This window comes from Chrysemys picta, chromosome 10 (genome assembly GCF_011386835.1).
Source record: "Chrysemys picta bellii isolate R12L10 chromosome 10, ASM1138683v2, whole genome shotgun sequence".
Taxonomy (NCBI): domain Eukaryota; kingdom Metazoa; phylum Chordata; order Testudines; family Emydidae; genus Chrysemys; species Chrysemys picta.
In genome coordinates, this window is record NC_088800.1 from 66,672,839 (window position 1) to 66,695,987 (window position 23,149).

General features: G+C 39.7%; 1 protein-coding gene across 6 annotated transcripts in view; it reads right to left on the bottom strand.

The window, feature by feature from the left end:
- The window catches only part of MRTFB (myocardin related transcription factor B), a 175,344-nt gene that overhangs the window by 147,639 nt on the left and 4,556 nt on the right, over positions 1 to 23,149 (bottom strand). The gene's annotated exons all lie outside the window — the stretch shown is intronic.

The following is a 23,149-nucleotide window of genomic DNA, read 5'->3' on the forward strand; positions in this document are numbered from 1 at the left end:
CTACCCAATCCAAGATATATTCCAGAGTTGGACCTGAAAAGTATCTTTTCTGGCTTAGAACTGAGAGCTAGTTGTAACTGGAGGTCAGTAGCCTTGGGCCAAATAATGTTTTTATAAAACATCCTCCTGTGAGAGGTCAAACACCTGAATCCACCACCATAATTATGACATCAGATCATGGAAATACCAATGTGGGTGTTGTGATGTTGCACTCCATATGCTTTATGAAAATATGCTTATGCATGTGAATATTATGTAACTGGAATATGCTTTATGAAAAAGGTCTCTTGTAAGGTATCATTACAAAGCTTATAATCTACTGAGTGTGGTCATCCTATTTTTATGTATGTATCATTCTTGTATCTGAAGCTAGAAATACGAAGTATAACTCTGAGGTCCTATTGTAATTATGCAAACTGTGGGCAATTAATGGTGGCTTAGAATCTTGTTGGCTCCCATTGACTAGGACAATTGGTTCTGAATGGGTTTATTTACCTGCAAGCCTTCCTGTGTATGTGTGGGCCAGCCTGTGAGTAATGAAAAATGAGGTCTCACGGGGACATGTGACCATGTCACCTGATGCTGAAATCCATCTTAAATCTGGTGCTTTTCCATTCAGAAGGAGGGGTGGGGACCCAGAGAGACAAAAGATTCCCGCCTTGTGCCAAAGCCATACAAGGGGGGTGGAGCAGAACAAAGGTTGCCAGTCATGAGAAAACCTCTAGTTAACACCTAAGATGTCTGCTGGAACTAACAAGGACTTTACCAGGGAAAAGGATTGGGCCCAGACTAGGAAGGAGTCTAGTCTGTGAGAGACGCTTCTTGGAACTTCTCTGAGAGTGAGATATTACCTGTAATCAGTTTCTTAATGCATTAGGCTTAGACTTCTGTGTTTTTGCTTTATTTTGCTTAGTGACTCACTTTGTTCTGGCTGTTATTACTTGAAACCACTTACATCCTACTTTTTATACTTAATAAAATCACTTTTGTTTATTAATGAACCCAGAGTAAGTGATTAATACCTGGGGGAGCAAACAGCTGTGTATCTCTCTCTGCCAGTGTTATAGAGGGCGGACAATTTATGAGTTTACCCTGTATAAGCTTTATACAGAGTAAAACGGATTTATTTGGGGTTTGGAGCCCATTGGGAGGTAGGTGTCTGAGTGCTGGAGGCAGGTAATCTGCTAAGCTGTTTTCAGTTAAGTCTGCAGCTTTGGGGGCGTGGAATGGACCCTGGGTCTGTGTTGCAGCAAGCTAGCGTGTCTGGCTCAACAAGACAGGGTTCTGGAGTCCCAAGCTGGCAAGGAAAACAGGCTCAGAGGTAACCTCAGCACGTCAGGTGACAGTCTCAAGGGGATCTGTGTGACCGTCACAGGTGTCATGACCACTCACATACACCTCTAAATCCAAATTAGACCTACAGCTCTCTATCTTCTCTGCAGAATCTTGACAATGTTCCTATTAACTCCCTAAGGAAGAAAAGGGATTCTAAGTATGAATTTTTGGCTTTTGCATTCAAGGGCTACAAAGAAGCTCTGATGACAGTCCCTTCAAAATTTCTTCTAGACAACTTAGCCATTAGTAATTGGTTGCAAGGAGAAAAGAATCTCAATAGGTCCTATGCCCACCAAAGGGAACTGACAGCTCTGGGACTACATTGGCTTCTAAGGCTTCTAATAGTAAGAGTCTAAGAATTGATCTGTCCCTCTTTACTAGCCTTCAGAGTAAGAGTCTGATAGATGAAGCATCAGCAGGGGAAAATCCCTCTCCTACACAAGCAAAGCATTGAGTGTGCGCTGCTCAAAATGGCCAAGCAGAAAGCAAATCATTAAAACATTTTCCTGTAACTCAGAGATCCACCATCCTGGATCAGATCGGAAGCTTGCAATGTATTTCCCCTTTCCAGTGTTGTGCTCCAGGACTTCCACAGTGGATTGTTTGCTCACACCACTATGTAGGGCAAAGCATCAGTAAGGCAAGTGGTTCTGAACAATTACGGTATTGGAACTGCAATACCTGACTCTACTGACCTGGTGGACCTGGGGTCTCAGTAGTGAGATGCCACTAAACAAGTGACTCTTAATAATCAAATATGTCAGATCCTCATACTGGACTCTGGGTAATCAGATCCTTTCTTGGATATTATGCATGGCAGTCCTTCACATCTGTCTGTTGAATCTGGATTCGGGCTCTGGCCCAGGATCCATGTTTGGCTGCCAGCTTCAGATGCAGGCTTGGCTTGTGATGTTCGGTCCAGATACATAGTTGTCAAATCCATCTCTCCTCCGCCCCCACTCTCTTTGGGCCTTGTTGTGGATCTGCATCCAAGGCTTGGCTGCCCCGGATCTGGGTTTTGCAGATCCGTGGTAGATAACAGGCCTCATAACCAGGTCTCCTAGGTCCACCTGACAGATGTAGGGACCTTGACAGCTACTTGATCCTCAAATTAATGCTGGACTTACCGACAGCCACTTAGTCAACCGGGTCTGAGAAGCCTCCTCAGTCAATAGGGCTTTATGAGTTGACCTGTCCTGCTACTGGGGATCCAGAAAGATCATGTGCCAGATGGGCATCTTCTCTTCTTTCTTAAAAAAGAAGCTCACTAAAATTAACTATAAACAAAATTTTTCCCCAAAGGGCAGGGGAAAAAAAATAAAGAACAAAAAAAGAGCAAAGCAACAAGATCCGATCTTGCTACACCTTCAATGGTTAGAATGAACTGAGGGGTCATAAGCCTTTTTATACTCTCAGGACACTATGCAATGGAGGAGGAAGGGCTGAGTAACCTCAACAACACAGCTTTCCAGAAGGTTTCAGAAGTTAATGGAGCACATGCTTTGATCCCACAAGTATAAATATAAAGGCCAATCAAAAATCTGAATCTATACTAGAGTGTTCCCCCAAAACACTAAATTTATTTAACAATTGTCATTATATTACTTTAAGTGGGTTATAGGAGTTTTAAAAATGTGTTTATATTTTCTAAACATTCCATTTAGAATGTTTATACATTTCAAATTATTCAAAATAACTTTTCTTATAAAATTGTCTACTATTCTCTCTCAAAAGCAAATGCATTACCACAACAGAAGCAATCAATTCTAATATTCCAATACAAGAAATTTGTTTATTTGTAATTAGAAATTTGCATAATTTGTTTTGATAGTAAGAGACTATTGGTAGCATTCTACACATCACTCAGGAAGCTCAGGTTTAATTTTCTAAGGCAATTTTCTATTTCTTCTGGACTATGACAGAATTTTGTGAAAGGAGTTAAAGGGAAAAATAGGGGTAGTTTGATGACACTGTATGGGATGCAGACAAACTGCAGTGTAATGACAACTAGCACGTAGGTGACGTTTATAGAGTTATTGAAATTGATCTCATGTAAAATCAAAATGGGAGTTTAGATATTTTGTAGCATTTAAAATACTCTTGACAACTCAAAAATGATCATATAAATATCTGGCTTAAACATATTGTAGAAGCAAAAATACAAATAAGGATTAAATGTTTTCAGCCTCTTAAATGTTGTCAGTGTGTCTTTCCGAATAGAAAATCATTAAGACAAAAAATATTGAGATCCTTTTGATGAGGAGTCCATGCAATTTAAAAATGATCAGTTCCATTCACTTCTGTCAGAACACTAGATCAAACATTTGAAACCATTTATTTTTACACGGTTGTTCTTTTCCTACTCTAACGGTCCTTTAGCCTTGATCTTTACTTTTTAAAATTAATGCTGATAGAATTTTCTGGAAGCACTTCATAAAAGGTTAAATTACTTCATGATTTCATCTGTTTGCTTAGCCACTTCAAGATGTCCCCATTTATAACTAAACTGCAGGTGCAATTCTGTTTATTTTAGTGCATGTAATCTAAGCCACTGAATCAAACAAAGTGAGGAAAGCATTAGGATTCAAGTTAGAGAGGAAGGAACTGCAGGACTGTTTCCTGTAGAACATTCCACTTTGCATCTTCCTCCATGAATATAATTCTATATTTCACAAGAATTTCTGTAAACAAACTTGCATCTGATGAAGTGGGCATTCACCCACGAAAGCTTATGCTCCAATACTTCTGTTAGTCTTAAAGGTGCCACAAGACCCTCTGTTGCTATAAACAAACTGAAATTTCTTTCCAAAAATATTAACTTTTCTTCTTTTGATTCTTACAAGGGTTAGCACAGATTTAATCCTTTTTTTAAACACTATATTTGGCGTCCCAAAGTAAGATATTTAAGGTGAAATCCTAGCTCCACTGAAGTAAATAATAAAATTGTGAGTGACTTCAATAGGGCCAGGATTTTATTTAGTCTCCAAATCTCATAATAAACTGAATGCTAATTAGAAATAAATTCAAAATAAAGCTCTTATCTAGTAATACACAATCAGGTGTGCTCAGGAGTACCAATTTACTACATACTGTATGTGTACAGAGTGACCATGTATAAACTAGAAATCTACTTACAGACAAGCATGAATCAAAATATTGTTAATATCTAATAATGGACTGTTTTTTATAAAGTTAGAATAATTTAGTCAATAAACCTCATCTCTTTCACCCATATTTTTAGCATTTTAACTCCTAAGGTCTGGTCTACACTAGAAAATTAGGTCAGTTTAACTACATCGGTCAGGGGTGTGAAGAAGTAAAGTCGAGCACACTTTGCATACTAACAACACTTACTGTCACAAAATAGATCTACTTCAACCAATTGCATTAAAAGTCTAAAACACTGTCATTTCTTAAAACTGACATGCTGGTGTGATAAACACTCAAAGGAGAAGAGTACCATACATTGATTCCTTTTATGAACTTCAACAAGAGCAATCAAGTTTCTTCTACAGAGCAGTACCTCTTCCCAGGCTAACATGCTATATATTTTTTCAATAAATAAAGTATCATATACTCTAAGTAAGCTCTACAAGCCAGTCCTGTGAGCCAAAAAGCTTGAACACAATCAAAAAAGTATTTCTTTTTGCTTGCTTTTCCAAGATTCTTTGGCATAATACCACAAAGATCTCTCTCAACTGTCAATATACAGTTGCTTCCACGATGCACTAAAAAAACAAAAAACAGAACCATGATCTTCCAAAAAATAACTCATTTGCTTTAAACTGCTGGATCCCCTAAGTTGTGATTGGCAGTATTTAAATATTTTCCAAATTGCAATTTTTATTGTATATTAATTATACAAAAATGTATTTTAAAGGCTTATTTTAATTTAGCAGGTAAAAGGGAAAAACACTAGTCAGGCTGCATTCACTGTGGAATCTGAGCCTCCATCTCCAATTAGAATATTCACATGCTAACTTGTCAGGTTAGCTTTGTCTAGAATGTCAGATAAGCCCATTTACAGGGCCTGAAAAATCTACCCAACAACTACTAAGCCTGACAGCCAGGGTGAAAAGTATCTGTGATGCCAACCCTTTCCCCAAGACCAGGCCTTTGCAATTTAAAATAAAATTGCTTACTACATTTACATTCAATTTTTATTCAGTTTTTTAAAAATATAACAAACTACTAGAGTGGCTGTATCCCTGCCCCTCCTCTTCCCCCCAAGACCCCACCCCCCGGCCAAAACAGAAGCCAGAGCTGGGGGAGAGAGCCCCAGGGCAAGTGGAGGGTCCATGGCTCCCCTACAGCTATCCACACAGCTCTTACCATGGCCTGGCTGCAACTTCCAACCTGGGGCCTCTGGGGGAAGAGGAGAGGCAGGGGACTGGGCCCATGGCAAAAGCTAAACAGGAGAGGCCGGTCCACCTGCAAAAGTGGGAGGGTCACGGCCCCTTCCCGCCTCCCCCTCCCCCCCCGCATTCTAGTGCCCCTGACTCTATTCCTCCCCCAGTTAGCATTGAGGGCTTTCTCCTCTATGAATAGTTTCAGCACCTGATAGGAAAGCTACTGCTCATAGCTTTCCTCAGTGACAGAGTGAAACTGACTGGATTCTTGATTCCTCAGAGTTCTGTATACAGTAGAAACTCAGAGTTATTTGTAACTCTGAACAAAACATTATAGTTCTTTCAAAAGTTTACAACTGAACATTGACTTAATACAGCTTTGAAACTATGCAGAAGAAAAATGCTGCTTTTAACTATCTTAATTTAAATTAAACAAGCACAGAAAGTTTCCTTACCTTGCCAAATCTTTATTTTAAAAAAGAAGAACAGGAGTACTTGTGGCACCTTAGAGACTAACAAATTCTAAGGTGCCACAAGTACTCCTGTTCTTCTTTTTGCGGATACAGACTAACACGGCTGCTACTCTGAAACCTTTATTTTAAACTTTCCCTTTATTTTTTTAGTAGTTTACGTTTAATACAATACTGTATTTGATTTTTTTTGATAGTCTGTGATGCTGCCTAATTGCGTATTTATTTCCAGTTCCAAATGACGTGTGTGGTTGACTTATCAGTTTGTAACGCTGGTGTTCATAACTCTGAGGTTCTACTGTAGCTGAAGAGGTGGTCAGTTAGAGCTGTTTGCAGACATAAGGCAGGTCTACACAGTGACGTTACATCAATATTGTTCGTTGACTCTAAATGCAGTGATTTGACTGAAGTGATTCCACACCACTTTGTTGTAGTACTTTCATGATTTATCATTGAGCCCACACAGCTCTGCATTGGGTCGAATTAACAGTTTAGCATTCTGAGCAGATATCCATGATGCACTGTTCTGCAATTCTGCATTTTTATTTTATTTTTATTTTTTAAATGTGGTTCATTCATTCTGGGATGCATACCAGAAACTATAGGAATTCTGAGACTTGGTGTGAAACTAAAACTCCCATAACTCCTCTCCTGGCAACCATTCATTTTTGCCAGCACCATTTTTTAACTGGTGTCAAACAGCATGGAGGACCCAGTGCTGAGCACTGTGATTATGCAGTCATTAATATGAACAGGATGATGCACATGGATTTTGAGTTGCCCAGGATGATGAATTTGGTTTCACTGGGCTGTTGATACTGCAGTGACATGGCTACTGGAAGAGGATGAAATTGAGTAGTTACTTCTGCACAGCATGCAGCTGAAGGACCTTTACCCACAAGACCACCACTTCTGTGTTTGGCCAACTACCAAAGACTGGTGGGACAGGGGAGTGATGCACAACTGGATGAACAGCAGTGGTGGCAAAACTTCAGGATGACAAAAACAGCTTTCCTAGAAATCTCTGCAGAGTTCAACCTGGAGCTTCAGCAGCAGGAGACTAATATGAGCTCCCCTCAGTGTGAAGCAGCTCTCCACCACCTGTCAGTAGCTAACCAGTTTGGTGTTGGCAGATCAAATGCAGTGCCTAATCATGGAGGTTTGTGAGGTAGATGCTGCAGTGCAGTGTCATAAAGGTTGGCAATGCATAAGAGGATACTGATGGCTTAGCATGGTTGAGGTCCCCAAACTACAGAGGGCTATTAAATTGGACATGTGCCTATTTCCCTCTCCCCCACCCCCTCCAGAAAAAAGACTTTATCAACAGGAAGAGTTATTTCTCCATGGTGCTGCAAGGCCTGGTTGATCACGGCAGGTGAAATTTAATAGTGCAAAGTCATGCACTTTGGGACTAACAAGAATTTTTGCTATAAACTGGGGACTTATCAGTTGGCAGCTACAGAGAAGGAAAAAGACCTGGGTGTATTGGTTGATCACAGGATGAGTATCAGCCGCCAGTGTGATGCAGCTGTGAAAAAAGACTAATGCAATCCTAGGATGCATCAGGCTATGTATTTCCAGTAGAGATAGGGAAGTGTTAGTATCATTATACAAGGCACTGGTGAGACCTCATCTAGAATACTATATGCAATTCTGGTCTTCCATGTTTAAGAAAGATGAATTTAAACTGGAACAGGTGCAGAGAAATGCCACTAGAATGTCAGAGAAATGGAAAACCTACCTTATGAGAGGTGACTCAAAGAGCTTGGCATGTTTAGCCTAACCAAAAGAAGGCTGAGGGGAGATAGAATTGTTCTCTGTAAATACCAGGGAGGGAGAAGAGTTATTTAAAAAAGATTAGGCTTGAAATTAGACAAAGGCTTCTAACCATCCAAGGAGCGAAAATCAGGAGTAGCCTTCCAAAGGGAGCAGTGGGGACAAAAAAAAAAAAACTAGAGTAAATTGTAGATTCTCTATAACTCGAAGACTTTAAATCATGATTTGAGGATTTCAGTAATTTAGCCAGAGATTATGGGTGTATTACAGAAGTGAGTGGATGGATAGTTCTGCTCTCCTCTCTAGCAACTATCAGCCAGGTGGTAGTAGAGCTCCCCTCCAGGGCAGTTTCAGTATGGCTGCCCACATGAGCTTCTTGTATATATCTGCCCAGCCATACAGTTCTTGGCTGCCCTGATTATTCGCCTCCTGGTCAGCCTCCATGGTATATGTGGGATCAAGGGAGCAGTTGGGTGCTTGCCATCTTCCCTGTGACACTATCCACCACATCAACTTCGGGTTTGGTGATCAAAAATACAGTCTAGTTCCTCATAGAATGGGCAGGTATTGGGGAGAATTATTGGACGTCCTGTTATGGTCCCTTGTCTTCAGGTAACTCTGCTGGAACTCCTTTGCTTTGACTTGGCATGGAACCTGCTTCCGGAGTGCCCTCTCACCTTCATTTTCTCTGATAGTGCCCTGTAAATGTCTTCATTCTGATTATTCTTATCCAGATTGGACTAGACACGCATGTGTCCAAAGAGGAAAATCTAATCCAGCACTACTGCTGAGTATGGGAAAGGGGCACTCCTGGCTGCTTGCCAACATTTAACAGAGAAGTTATATCCAGTTAAGATGAACTCAGAGCGGTGGAGGGCACACTGGAACCAAGGTGTGAAGCAGTGCAGTGTGGGATACTAGCTGAAGGACTGCCATTAACACAATAGTTAGGAATTGGTACAAATCTTAGACGAATAAACTCACTGTGAAGTTACTTATCTTCTAAGGAAGATTACTTAGTATGTCCTAAAATACCAAATAAATCACTGAAAATAGGTTTAATGTGGAGATAAGGCACTTTTAAGGAGCACTAACTACAGAATATACCATCTCCGTGGAGACAAGGCTTTAGAAGGCAACACTGCATTGGTTACTGTTGAGTCGTGTTTGGAAGGTCAACTTCATGACCATAAGGGCCAGAAATTTATTAAACATATATTTTGCAGAAGTTGATAGCTTTATTGAGCAAATGCTTTCTGCTTGCTTACAGTAAAAGGATTTTTCTTATTTGCCCAGCTGAACCTACATTAGTTGACAAGGATGTAAAATATCAAAGGTAATCAATATAAATAATAAAACAACAAAAGACATGTCTAACAATTAAAATGGAAAACTTAGCAATGTATTTTTGTTGGTAATATTTATGGCTACATGGGTAGTCCATTAATGATTTAAAAACATAAAAATATTTAAATTTAAAGAAAGCTTTTTATAGCTTCACTTTTAACTGTTGAACGTATTTGGCTATGAGAAATCAGATAAAATATAGCAGGACGCAGTGTATGAGCAACTAGGAATGTCCTATTTGTAGTACAGAGACAAAGTTATATAATAATAATAGTTATTACCAAATTATCCATAAAGACACCATCTATAAATACAGAGTTGAAAGAATCTATCATATTTTCATGCAGGAAGGACCACACATACACTAAAAATTTATGCTCAAAATTCTATAATTTAATCTAGTTTGTGACTACTTTCTAAAACTTTACTACACATTTAGGCTCCAAAACGTACATAGGCATAAGCATATGCTTAACTTTACACACTGTGAGCAGTCTCAAAGTCAGATGGATTGCTCACAGTGCATAAAATTAAGCATGTGCTTAAGTCTTCGCAAGATCGTGGCTTCAATATACAATACATAAAATCAATAGTATACCTCCAACAGAATATTTTCACTACAAAACAAGTGGACAAAGTAACATTGGTGGGTGATGCAAGTGAAGTGGAGTGCCATTGAACAATGGATTACATGACAGTGGGGAACTGGCTGCAACCCTATATTCACCCATGTTAATGCACTGGGAGTTTCAAGAAGAACAGAATTTTGTAAAGGAAGTCTACAATTTCTTTTGAGTGTTCACTGAACTCCACTGGAACACACTGACAACCTTAACTCTTTTTTAAAAGTTTTCTGTTTCTGAATTTTTATAAAGTTTGATTATAAAAATTGGACAACTAATTTTAATGTTTATATTAGATAGAGATGTAAATAGTGTTTTAAAAAGTAAACGTTTAAACTATTAAAATTGTACTGGTTTAAACGTTTAACCGTCAGGCTCCACTGCCACCCTGAACACCCGGGGTCCTGGCTGCCAGCCCCATACCCAGGACTCTGCTGCTGCTGCGTGCAGACTCCTGGGGGGAGGGGCAGCCGGGATCTCAAGGGGGGTGGCGGGGGGCTGCAGCTGGGATCCCGGGGAGGGAAGATGCCATCCGGGATCCATGGCCGGCAGCAGAGTCCTGCAGCAGAGTTTAAACGTTAACTGGAATACCTTACCAATAAGACTCATGCTTATCGGTTAACATTTTACATCCCTAACATTAGATTAATCTAAGTCTTCAACATCTATTTCTCATTTCAGACATGACTGCAAAAAGTTTTTTTCACCACTATGGACTGTAAAAGTGTAAGAAAAAAGATACACATAAATGTAACGTATATGTGTTTGATGCTCTGGAGCATACATTGCTGGTGATTTCCTCATGTTTAAGGCATCACATTAATCACCCTTGCTATACGCTCCTCCAAGATATTGTGCATAATTGCCAGGGAAGTTCAACTTTTATAACTTTGTATTCTAGAACCTTGTATTTTATGAACAATGGTTTGAGTTCTATACCAGACTTATAAAACGTGTGATGCTATATAGGTAAAGCACCAACCGTAAGTTAATGTGACATCATTGGTGTCATGCAGCCTTGCTGTAGCCGTGTTGGTCCCAGGATTTTAGAGACACCGTTGGTGAGGTAATATCTTTTATTGAACAAACTTCTGTTGGTGAGAGAGATGCTTTTGAGCTCTGCGTAAACTTTTCTCTCTCACCGACAGAAACTGGTCCAATAAAAGATATTACCTCAACTACCTGGTCACCACTGGTCTCAGTCATCCATTTAGTTTACTTAGTCTTTGTACTTGACTAGCCATCTTTACAATTCTATTTTCTGGCTTCTCACTGAGAACAGTTAGCTCCTCTCTATCATAGTTGCTATAAAGTTGTGATTCAATTGCAGAGGGAGTTCCTTTATCACGAATGTACAGGAACATTTTTGCAGAGCTATTTTTCAGAATATATCTATGAATAAAAATACTAAGACAAATATTAAATAATTTACTCTATTTTCTTGGGTTAATAATGCTGCCATAAAACTGGCTAAAAATTAATATGCTGAAGACTTTAGACATTTTAGCACTTCTTCCCTAGAACTGAAAGCTGGTGTTTTGACTATTATTAATTCACAACATCAGCGATACTGAAACTTCAGTGGTTCAGGAGCCAAATTAGTGATCAACATTACCCAAAAGAGCCACAGTAGTATAACTTCATTGTTTCATGTATTATATTACTACATATTCATATTGAAAAAGGATGACAGGAGAACTATTTCATCTATATACAATTCTCACAGCAAAATGACTGACCAAGTATTATTATATCAACTACAATTGGTTAATAACCTAGTAAAAGCATCCTGAATGGTTAAAATTAAATCACACAGTGTTTTAATATCATGTGCTGCAAAGAGCCGCAGGAGACACATTAAAGAGCCACTTGCCGCTTGAGAGCTACAGTCTGAGTATCATGGTAGATGGTAGATAGTCTGATTATTTTGGTGGGGCAAAATTACATTAACTGCATTGGAAGAACAGCCACAAAAAAGACACATTTCAGAGTGGCAGCTGTGTTAGTCTGTATCAGCAAAAAGAATGAGGAGTACTTGTGGCTCCTTAGAGACTAACAAATTTATTTGGGCATAAGCTTTCGTGGGCAAAAACCCACCCACGAAAACTTATGCCCAAATAAATTTGTTAGTCTCTAAGGTGCCACGAGTAATCCTCGTTTTTTTAAAAAAGACACAGTACAGCTACAGTGTAGTGAAATTATATTTCTAGCAATGGTAATAACTGATTTATAAAAAAAGATAAGACTTAAGTATGTTACTGCCTAAAATGGTCATTTTTATCTTCAGCTTGCCAGCTCCAACACTGTTGTATTAATCAATATTCTTTGCATTTTTGTAGCAGGTAATGGATTAAGATGCAAGTTAGAATGCATCTCAAGCTACTCGTGAAGTAGAGCCTATAACAAGGTCTGATACTATAATATTGCAAATTTCTTTTTTAATGGTAAATTTTGAATTAGTACATTCAGAGTTGCAATGAAATACTGTTTAAAACAAATAAAAACAATGTTAGAAGCCTGCTGGAAAGTTAACACTATTTACAGCCTTCTGGAAATAAATGCAACTGGCCAAGCTTTCTTGAGGATACTAATAAAGACTATTTACTTCTTGTCTGTGATTTCAGTTTCATACAAGGATAAAAGTAATACAAGTGTGGTTTTTTGTTTTGTTTGTGTTTCACAATTCAGAGGGAGCATAATTAGACTTATCTCCTATTGTGCTGCTTTTGGCATTATGCCCAGATTTAATCCAGTTTTCAAAACAACATTCAATTAATGGCTTTAGTCATTAATATTTAGCCAAGTGCCCAAATATTATGTATGTTAAAACTCTATATACTGAGTGCAATGGTTATACATATTCATTTTAGTCTATGAGTTCATAACTGACAATATTAACATCTGGATTTAACTAGGATATCTGAAAACTATTTAATAAGCTCTATAACTTCCATTTGCTTTGGAGCTTTAGGATATTAAAGAGTTTTATGGTGGTGGTTTAAAACAAAGCCTTAACAAGCCCACACAAAGATTTTTACAGTTGTCAGAATCTTTATCACAGAAAAAAGAAGTTTTCAAGGTTGTACTGCATAATGAAAACCATACTTTTTTCCATTATTGTCTGGGTTACTGAAAGCTATCTTGAACTTCAGCTTATGAAGAACAGCTTAAGAACCAGTGCCAGCGTGTCTGATTCATTGTGTTCAATAGAGCATGGAACAGTTTTATTTAGAGATGCTGAGAGATGAAAGGTTCATGGTTGCCAACTGCAAATACAAATAGGCTTAACTTGGATTGTTAGTCGTTTACTAGGCATGATGCTGGTTGCTGCCTGGCACACAGCTAATGAAGCAGCAGAAACACTTGTTTCAGAAAAATAAAGATCACAGCTTTATTAAACAAACAGGACAGACACTCTACTTGGCTTTGCCAATTCTGATCAAACCAGCTGTTCTCCAAACAGCTGGAAGGCACCGCAGTCAGACTCCTTACTATGGGATAATTGCAGTCCTCATCTCTAATCTTCACCCTCACTGTGCTCACAGTTGCTTTATTTTTGCCTAACATTGCAGCCTCATGAAGAGATGGAGGTTAGGATATGGCCAATCTGCCCAACATGTGGAAAACTTGATTGTGACGGGTTGGGTCACAGAAACCCCATTGGGACTGCCACCTGATGTGCCGAGACTACTTCTGAGCCCATTGTCTCTGCCAGTTTGGGCCTCCAGAACCCTGCCTTGTCGAGCCAGACACGCCAGTCTGCTCCAACATAGACCCAGGGTCTGAATCATGCGCCCCAAAGCTGCAGACTTAACTGAAAACAACTTAAGAAGTCCTCCTGTCTCTAGCACCCAGACACCCAGCTCCCAATGGGATCCAAACCCCAAATAAATCAGTTTTACTCTGTATAAAGCTTATACAGGGTAAACTCATAAATTGTCTGCCCTCTATAACGCTGATAGAGAGATATGCACAGCTGTTTGCTTCCCCAGGCATTAATTACTTACTCTGGGTCAATTAATAAGCAAAAGTGATTTTATTAAATATAAAAGTAGGATTTGGTTCCAAGTAATAACAGACAGAACAAAGTAAGTTACCAAGCAAAATAAAACAAAAACACACAAGTCTAAGCCTAATACATTAAGAAACTGATTACAGATAAATCTCACCCTCAGAGATGTTCCAATAAGCTTCTTTCACAGACTAGACTCCTTTCTAGTCTGGGCCCAATCCTTTCCCTGGTATAGTCCTTGTTCCAGCTCAGGTGGTAGCTAGGGGATTTCTCATGACTGCAGCTTCCTCTGTTCTGTTCCATCCCCTTATATAGCTTTGGCACAAGGCGGGAATCTTTTGTCTCTCTGGGGCCCCACTCTCCCTTCTAAATGGAAAAGCACCAGGTTTAAGATGAATTCCAGTACCAGGTGACACTGTCACATGTCCTGTGAGACCCCAAGCCTTCATTCTTCCTGGCCTGACTCACAGGAAGGCTTGCAAGTAAACAGAGCCATTTACAAACAATTGTCCTAGTTGATGGGAGCCATCAAGATTCCAAACCCCCATTAATGGCCCACACTTTGCATAATTACAATAGGACCTCAGAGTTATATTTCATACTTCTAGTTTCAGATACAAGAATAATACATTTACACAAATAGGATGACCACACTCAGTAGATTATAAGCTTTGTAATGATACCTTACAAGAGACCTTTTGCATGAAGCATATTCCAGTTACATTATATTCACATTCATTAGCATATTTTCATAAAATCATATGGAGTGCAACGTCATATTGATGTGACAGGCAGCGATTGGGACAGCCCCAGTAAAAAGGGGAAGGAGAGTACCAGAGTACTCATTGGGGGACACAACAATGGCCCCTTCCCTCCAGAGGCTTTATCCACTCATTGGCCAGTTGGGGAAGAAGGGAGCTGACTGGTCCCCTGCTCATCCTTTTCATTACTTTCAACCCCAGGCCTGGCCACGTGGAGCCTTGTTTTGCTCTATTTCAGAAGCCCTTCCCCCCCTGTAACTGTAGTGTCAGAGCTGCGTCTTGCTGATACAGCAGGTCCAAACAATCAACCTGTTACAGGGTCAAGAAAGAATTTATATTCTTTTTGGGGGCCAAACTGGCATAAGTATAGTAGGTTTTTTCACTTTCCTCTCAGCATCCTGGAAGCACAGTTAGGTTCAATAGGAATGGGATTTAGTAATTCATGGTATTACTTGGTAGGGATATTAGTTTGTTGCAACTTGGGGCCAGTTTCCAGATCATTTAAAAGGCTAAAAGAAATGGCTTCCAGAAATAAAAGACCGGGAATTTTGATGCCCCTCGTGGTTATGGGATAGGAGAAGACTTTGAGGCCTTCACAGGCAGAGATCCCCCCCCCCCCAATATTAGTACGCTCTATCCTGTTCACGGGCGGCAGTGGCAGTATTCAGAGGAGCAAGCTGAGTTCTAGCGGAAGGCTGAGAAAGTCTGCCCCAAGTTATTGGTAATATGGTGGGAACTCTGTAACCCCTCCTCACTGGAACCACTTCAAATGCCTGACATGTGAGATTATGGGTGCACAGGCGGGTAGCGCCCCTCCCCTGTGTTAAGTTTAATAAAGTTGCAACCTGCCACTTAAAATCCATTCCTGTGCCTGTATTTATTCTCTGCCATGTCCAGATCAAGCAGCTCTTTGCCTCATCTTCTTTGTGCGGGACAGCCACGGCTTTACCTAGCAACTGATTGTGACTAGATGTATTATGTGCTCATTGGCTTTAAAGGACCTGCCTTGAAAACACCTATTGCTAAACATTTAGGGCCAAATTATACCCTTCAGTTACACACAATCAACTGCAACTGAAACATGAAATTACAGAACTACTAACTGTGGATAGTAACCTATCTATTAAATCAGCTTCTGCGTCAGATGACTGGAGGATAGCTAACATAAAGCCTATATTTTAAAAAGATTCCAGAGGCAATCCTGGCAATTACAGACCAGTAAGCCTAACTTCAGTACCAGGCAAATTAGTTGAAACAACTGTAAAAAACAAAATGATCAGACACACAAATGAACAGAATTTGTTGGGGAATGAGTCAACACAGCTTTTATAAAGGGAAATCATGCCTCGCCAATCTATTAGTGTTCTTTGAGGGTGGATCAACAAATATGTGGACAAGGGTGATCAAGTGGATATGGGATTGGACATTCAGAAAGCCTTTGACAAGGTTCCTCACCAAAGGCTCTTAAGCAAACTAAACAGTCACAGGATAAGAGGGACGGTCCTCTCATGAATCAGTAACTGGTTAAAAGATAGGAAACAAAGGTTTGGAATAAATGGTCAGTTTTCAAAATGGAGGCAAGTAAATAGCAGTGTTCCCCAGGGAGCTGTACTGGGACCAGTGCTGTTTAATATATTCATAAAGGATCTGGAAAAAGGGATGAACCATGAGGTGGCAGACAATACTAAATTACTCACAACAGTTAAGCTCAAAGCGGACTACAAAGAATTACAAGGGTATCTCACAAAACTGGGTGGCTGGGCAACAAAATGGCAGATGAAATTCAATGTTGATATATGAAAAGTAATGCACATTGGAAAACATAACCCCAACTATATAAAAGTAAAAGCTGAGTTATCCGGCCCTGCACCAACCAGAAAACTCTGTAAATCAGCATTTCTAATCTTCATAGAAACTCCGGTTTATAATCTGGTTGGTGCGGGCCCAGCGGGCTCCCTACCTGACTCTCCATGGCTCCCTGGAAGCAGCAACATGTCCCTGCTGCTCCTAGGCAGAGAAACGGCCACGAGGGGTTCGGAGTTCGGAAGGGGGTGTGGAACTGGGAGTTGGGGTGTGGGCTCTGGGAGGGAGTTGGGGTGCAGGGGGTGGCTCAGGGCAGGGGGTTGGGGCATGGGAGGGGTTTCGGGGTGCTAGATCCAGCGGGCGCTCACCTCTAGTGATTCCCCGCAAGCGGCGACCTGTCCCTGCTGTTCCTAGGCGGAGGCAACTCTGCGCACTGCTCCTGCCCTGCCCCAAGCATTGGCTCCACGCCCAATGGGAGCTGCAGAGGTAGCACCTGCGGGCGGAGGCAATGCGCAGAGCCGTCTAGCCACGCCTCTGCCTAGGAACAGCAGAGACAGGTCGCTGTTTACAGGGAGCCACTCAAGGTGAGTGCCCCCTGAATCTGGCACCCCAAAACCCCTTCCGTGCCCCAATCCTCTGCCCCGATCCCCCTCCTGCACCCAAACTCCCTCCCTCTTAGTTAACCAGAATTTTTCACTTACCAGCACCCCCCATTCCTTCTGTATATTCAAAACAACGGGGTCTGCATTAGCTATTATCTCTCATGAAAGAAATCTTGGAATGATTGTGAATAGTTCTCTGAGAACATCTGCTCAATGTCTAGCGGTAGTCAAAAAAGCTAACAATGTTAGGAACCGTTAAGAAAAGGATTGATAAGAAGACAGAATAGCCATAGGCAATTTAAGTGTTCTTTGTATGCTTACCATAACTAACATCAGTGCAGGTAATTACCTACTGTCACAAGTGTTATATGCATAATTGATTTAACTTACTCCACAAAACTTAACTGATTTGCAAGAGACTGGAAAATCAAATTAACAGAGAAGTATTTCAGTTTGGGAATAACTGACTCGATAAAATTTTGGATATAATTTCAATTCACACCTGTCATCTCTTATTAAGATGTTTATAAAATGGTTACAAAGAAACAAAATGTACTCAGAAAACAAGTTTTGTTCAATACTGTTGATACAATATCAGGAACATTCACAAATATGACTAAATGTATTAATAAAATGACTTCATGTTGGGCTTTAAAAGTAGACTTTTATAAAATGATAAGAGTTTGGAAGTAGAACAAAAATTTTCATAGGAATACGAGTTTCTTACACAAGTTTACTAAATCTTAGTTTCATTATCTATTTTAAGCATACAAAACTGGGATTTATTAACTTAATGAAAATAAAAACCAAAAACCTCCAGTTATGCAGACTTCCACAACTTGGCAACCAGAAAGTCCAATCTTGAATCATGCCTTCCAAGTACCAAGAAAGACCCTGTAGAACAGTGGTGATCAACCAGGGATACGGGTACCCTTGGGGGTACGCAGAAGTCTTATGAGGGTACATGATCTAGATATTTGCTAGTTTTACAAAAGGTTACATAGAAAGCACTAGTGAAGTCATCACAAACTAAAATTTCATGCTACTCTATATACTATACACTGAAATGTAAGTACAATATATATATTCCAACTGATTTATAATATGGTAAAAATGAGAAAGTAAGCAATTTTTCAGTAATAGCGTGCAGTGACACTTTTGTATTTTTATGTCTGATTTTGTAACAAGTAGTTTTTAAGTGAGGTGAAACTTGGGGGTACGCAAAACAAATCAGACTCCTGAAAGGGGTTCAGTAGTCTGGAAAGGTTGAGAGCCATTGCTGTAGAGCACAGAATCTGGCATTTTGCTTCCCTCAACTCATGCATACTCAAACGCTGGCTGTCCTGCCCTACTGAATGCCATAACTTACCATTGTTTCCAGTTTTATACTGTTCCACAACCAAGATTTAACTAACTTGTTTAAATACTAATGTTTTTGTTTACCCTTTGAGCTACTTTTGTTTGTTTGTTTGGGGTTTTGGGGGGTTTTTTGTGCAAAACTGAACATTAAAACAAACAAAACCTAACCTTTCATCCCTAGAGACATGCTCCATGCACCAGCAGACTTCTCCAGTTGATTAAATACATTTTAAACAAATGGTGTGTTGACTATCCCTTTGACGCTGGTGTGATGAAGTGGGGGGGTTTCTAGGTTTTTTTCCTTGTTTTTTTCAATGGTTTGCATGCAGAGGGGGTGGGACGCAGTTTCCCTGGGTGTTACTGGTTTAACGAGGGGATGGGAGAGGGAGTTTGTTGTTACAGAGGACCAGCGACGGAACTTGGGATCCCAGTCAATGGCCTGGAGAATGGATACCCAAGCAACTGGTGACCTGGTGACTGGGAGGCCCAGCTCGGGAGTCACAGCAGGTTCTGGCCAGTGGGAGGACAATGGGCTGTGAAGAGAGGACCTGGTGACCTGACCAGCCAGTTCCAGCTAGAGGGGTACAAAGGAAGGCTGAGAGGAAAGAAGGCCCAGGCAACCCTATTTACCTGGATAGAAGACAATGGACAGAGGCAGAGCTTGGGGGAGGTGATATCAGATACCCAGCTGGAAAGCATGGGGGCTCGGGACTGGAGAGAGAGTGTGGTCAGAGCCCACCTGGATGCAGGGGAGATTTAGATGTACTGTGCTGAGGGAGGCCAGGCCTGAGGGCCCTCAAAGTTTCCTATGCTGTGTTCAGACGCTCAATAAACCCTCCTGTTTTACACTGGCTGAGAGTCACTCCGGTCTAGAGGACAGCAGGGTTGCATTATTCCGTCTGGGAGTGGAGGCCCCAGGGGTCCAGAGCGAGTGGACTCCCTGAGGGGGCCCACGGCGAGAGACAGGCATGCTAAGGCTCAGAGAGGTGCGGTTCCAGGAGGCGGAGATGCTTAACCCCAGGGAGAGAAAGTGGACCCCTGAGAAGGGCTGTCGCACTGAAGGGGGTTCCCCCCAGGGACCTACGGGCCAAGAGTGGGCAGGACCTGTGAGTCCGTGACAGCTGGCTATTGGGAATATTCACTGCACTTTGTTACAATTGAGGACATTCGGCAAATACAACATTCAAAACATAGACCTTTAAATCTAGAACTTAAATTTTATCAAGGAGTTTCTTTGGCTGGTAAATGTCATCTGCAGACACAGTTCAGTGATTAAGTACAATCTTGGTTCATACGCATGCCAGATAAATTTGCATAAATGCAGAACATTATACTGTAATACGGTTTAACACTACACTTCAACATTCCCCAAATAAATCTGTTAGTCTTTAAGGTGCCACCGGACTCCTTGTTGTTTTTGTGGATACAGACTAACACGGCTACCCCCGATACTTGATTGTCTGATCCTGTTCCCTTTACCAATGCTTTACCAATGCTTCTCTTTTTTTCTCCACATTCAAAGTAGTTCTGTGCGTCTTGTTGCCATGTACACCTAAAACACGCTTGTAGTCAACAGTGACAAAGCTCCATTTCTCTCTTCATTCAAATAACTAATGGAAAAAATCCAGTCATTTCTCTTTTATTTTCTGTAACAGTTTAACACCTGAAGCATGTAATTAAGAAATTCATGACATTTTTAACTGCAATTTTTTTCCAGGTTCTTTTGGTTTGCTAAGTAGCTCAAGTCCCTTGTTTTCCCAAGATTTGTTAAACTAGTGTTTTGCCAATCACACAATTTCATGCAATGGAACCACTAATCCACAAGGAAGAAAAGATATCTGGTCTTGTGCAGAAGGGATTTTAAAAAAGCATGACTATTTAGTGCTCTGGTGCTATTTTGGAAGTGAGTAACTAACTGAAGCCTGTACCAACATTTTATTTAATAATCATTGTTAATAACACTTGCACTTCTATAGCACTTTTCAACTGATGACATCAAAACACTTTACTAACATTAGGTGTGGTGAAACTTGCTTGTGTGGGTTAGATAAGTATTACACTAGTTTTAAAGAGTAAACCAAATACACAGAGATTTAACCAACATGCCAAAGTTCTCACAGCAAAGCACTGATTGAGTTCTGAATAAACTCAAGAGTCCTGAGTCACAATCCTGTGCACTAACAAGCAACATTACCTCTTAACAGAAAGCAAATGTAAGTTACCTAGTACATAGCAATACATAGTAAAAAGACAAATTTTTGAATAAGCACTGCCAAATTTTATTTTTAATTTAAATTATTTTAAACTGTAGCTTTGGTTTTTGAGATCTACTGGAAACATACATGTTGAAGGATGATCACTAATATGAAATGGTATCAGACCAAGAGAAAGCACTTGACATAAATTAAACTATATAGGTTTCATAAGTATAAAAGGAATAAAATATAAAATATCATCCAAAAATCCTCTACAATTATTTAAAGATGCAAACATATATAAATGTAGATATACAGATTAATAGATTAAAAGGCCAGAATGAACCAATGAAATCATCTAGTCTGACCTCTTGTGTAACACAGGCCACAGGTTTCCCTGAATTAGCTCCTATCTGAACCAGAGCACATCTTTTAGACAAACATCAAATCTTGATTTAAAAATACCAGTGATGGGGAATCTACCATATTGCTAGGTAAATTGTTCCAATTGTCCTGACTGTTTAAAATGTGCATGTTATTTTTAATGTGAATTTGTCTAGCTGAAACTTTCAGCCATTTAATCTTATATACATTTGTCTATTAGATGAAAAGGCCTCTATTATCAAAATTTCTAATGCCCCAGGTAGGTACTTACAGACTGTGGTTAAAGGACAACAGACAAATCAAATACTGACAACTGTTGAAAGAACCCCCAACCTACTTTAAAAATGGCTGTTATACAATCTTAAAAAATATTGCTCTAGAGAAACACAAAACTCTACCAAAAAACAACATAACCATATTGATCACAAATCTTTAAAGGGATACCATCAACTGGGAATCTAGTCAATTTCACAATGCAATTTAAAAATAGTTTCAGACAGTATACCTTCCACAGTCCCCCTAACAATATTTTGTGGTTTAACAATCCCACTTCATAATTTTAAAAATTTCTCTCCCCCTCCATGCTGCATTAAAAATTCAAGCAAACAAAAAATGGAAAACTAACTGACTGTACACAGGAAACTGTTGAAAGTGATTATACACAAAGTGCTCTCAAATGCAAAAATAGTTTTCCCCCTTTACGATCTACTTCAGTTGTAGTAAACTTAAGTGTTACATGAAAAAACAGTACATAAAACATTTTCAGATACTGGTAAAATAGTAAATTAATGAATATCCCTTTAAGTTCTACTTGACAGGAATTACACCTTAGAGCTGTTTTGAAGTCTATGTTGTGCAATAAAGGAAACTAATGAGCTCTTAAACCTAAAATAGTTCCCTATGTTAAACAAAACACAATACTTGACTTGCCTTAATACTAATATTTAAAATTGTGTCCCCCTTTTATATCTCTATTTCAACACATTTACAATAGATTTGACATTAAAACTAAAAATTAAAGATCACAAATAATTCCACAAGAACTAATGTTTAAATCTATATATGTATTTAAAAAGCACAACAAAAAAGCATTACAAATTACAAACCAAGACCCTGATCCTGCAAGCTGTTCTGAGCAAGTGGATTTGATTCAAGTTCTAGTATCCTAATTTTGTGATGTGAAAATATTTTATTGAATTACAAATTTACATAGTAAAACTCATTTCAATGCATTCAAATCTGACTCTTTGGCACCTTGAATAACATGACTCACAATATAACACTATGATCATTTGTCATTCCAGTTAAATCTAACCAAGAGATCAAGGCCGGAGGTGCTTTTTCCCACCCTTTTTCCATAGCTACGGTATAACATGCAATACTTCAAGTCTGACCATGCTTTGAAATCTTTCTGAATTCAAATTCTCGATCATGTGCACAATCCCTGAGTTGGAATGTTTTTACACCTGAAACATTTAAAATGCTACACTACTACTTCTTTCTTTTGTAATCAAATCATATTTAGGGGGGTTGCAGATTCCCAGTATGAAGAATAAAGAAGTTTATGGGAGGGGGGGAAAGCGGGGGGTGAGGGGAGGAGCAAGAAGATTGGTGGTTGTGTTTTGGAACTTTTGCTATGACAACTGATTTCTGGCAGTTGGGCTGAGATTGTGACACTGCTTTAAGAAGAGAGAGATTTGGGTATTTGGCTAGTAGAAATTTCTCAGAAGCTGGCATTTAAAAGGAAGAATGTTGATGTTTGTGCTCTGGCACTTTTGCTATGACAATGAGTGAAATGTATGACTTAAATTATCATAATACACATGCACAAATATTAATAGGAATTGTGTAGCTAAATCCTCTGGTTAGCTTCGAAAAATCTCAATCATTATCTTTAGGGTTACAGGTGTTAAATGGTGTTTCATGTTTGTGTAACTATATGCAGATCTTGCTAATTACTAAGTTTACCAACTTTGGCTTTGACCCTGTAATCAGGTCTGTGTGAAAGGTCCCAGATGTAAAACTATAAGTAGGGCCCCATCAAATTCATGGCCATGAAAAATGCGTCACGGACCTTGAAATCTGGTCTCCCCTGTGAAATCTGCCAGGGATGGGCAGGGATGGAGGTGACCC